The following is a 1810-nucleotide window of genomic DNA, read 5'->3' as shown; positions in this document are numbered from 1 at the left end:
TTTGAATTAGCTGTAACACCTGACTAGTTTCCATAGTAACGAGTCAATCAAATCCTTAACATGTGTTCATTTTAATCTTTATGAGAGTCATGACTTTGCCTTTTGGAAAATTCCTTTAATCTTAATCTTTAATCAGAGCTAATTGATTTAGTTTAAATATTTGAAATATATAGTGTAAACATATATAGTATAAAATATATCTAAAATATGGCTTTTCTTTACTTGTGGGATACTGGTTTAATGACTTAAACATTCCCATTTGCTGTAGCTCTAGTTTTATTACTTTTATCAATTTGGATTTCCAAGTTAGTTATTTATTTTTTTGGTCATGATTTATTTTCATTTATCTCTAAAAGAGTTCTGAAATTTGAACGAATTGTCTCCCCCACCCAAATGTATTTAAATAGAAACAATAAAATTTAACCGAAAGATGGGTGTATTAGACCTCCAATGTTGACAAGGGAGGGGATATTAAAAATTAAATGGCAGTGGGCCTCCCTGGTGGCACAAAGGGTTAAGACGCAACCTATGAAGCTATCCACAGCCACTGCAGCTCAAGTTCGATCCCCGGCCAGGAAGCTACCCACATGGCGCCTCAGACCTCTCCTGACTCACGCGCTGCTCCCCTCCGCAGTGTATTTCAGTCAACCTGCCTGTTCTGTTCTCCACTCTGCCTCTGGTGAATCCTCTCACCTTCCCCCCACACCTCTGGCCTGTACCCCAGTTCTTGTATGCATAAATAAATAAATTTAAAAAAATTAAATGTCTGTGTTGGGGGCAGACAGATTTCTCATCACAGAGGATTAAAAACAACTAACATAATAGGACCAGCAGTTATTCTTACTCCGATGGATGGTTTTCTTCCCAATAAGAAACAATTATCTCACTTCTCCGCAGGCAGATGGGGGGGGTCCCACAAATTTAAGTCAATTACAAGATGCCCCACACCCCAACTTCAGATGCCAATCTCAAGTCCAGATTGTCACCCTGACCAGTTATAAATCATAGGTTCCAAAGACCTCCTCCTTGGGTTCAATTAAGTTTCTGGAACAACTCACAGATCCCAGAGAAACATTTTACTCACTAGATCCCCGGTTTATTATAAAAGGTCATAACCAGGCACAGCCTGGTGGAAGAGATGCGAGGGGCAAGGTGTGGGGCCAGGGCGCAGAGCTCCCATGTTCTCCAGTGAGTGAGCTTAATCTCCAGCCCCTCTTGCCTCCTGGAGGTAGGCAGTGGGTATCCACAAGTTCCTACCCCCTGATCACATGGCTTGTTCTCCTGGCAACCAGCCCCCATCCAGAAGAGCATTCCAAAAGTCACCCCATTAAAATAACAAGACACATTTATAGCTCTTGGCACAGGAAATTCCAAGGATTTTAGGAACAATGATCCGGGATAGAGGATGCCTTACCAAACATATGACTCACTATAAATCACACTATCTCACTACCATTTTGGCAGATATGGTCAAGGCAATTTTGCAGGTAATTTAGACGAAGACGAAAATTCCTTTTTGGGAGGTGGGTGACTTGGATGTGATTGTGCAGGGTGAAAACTAAGGGCCTTTGGTTTAACACTGGAAGGCCCATCCTAGGAAAACACACACTTCTGGGCAAAGTGGAATAGTTGGTCACCCAAGATTTGATTTACCGAAAAAGGTTAACTATAGCGAATACAATCATATAAAATGTTCAATTGTCTCTATGTAGTAAAGAAAGCAGGCGCTCTGGAGTCCAGTTGTGCGGTCTTGGGCAAATGATGGAGGCTAAGAGTGGATGATCTGGGATGGAGGCGTCACAGGGCCAGA

The sequence above is a fragment of the Talpa europaea genome (assembly GCF_964194135.1).
Source record: "Talpa europaea genome assembly, chromosome: X".
NCBI classification, from domain to species: Eukaryota; Metazoa; Chordata; class Mammalia; order Eulipotyphla; family Talpidae; genus Talpa; species Talpa europaea.
Note: the sequence above shows the minus strand (reverse complement) of the source record.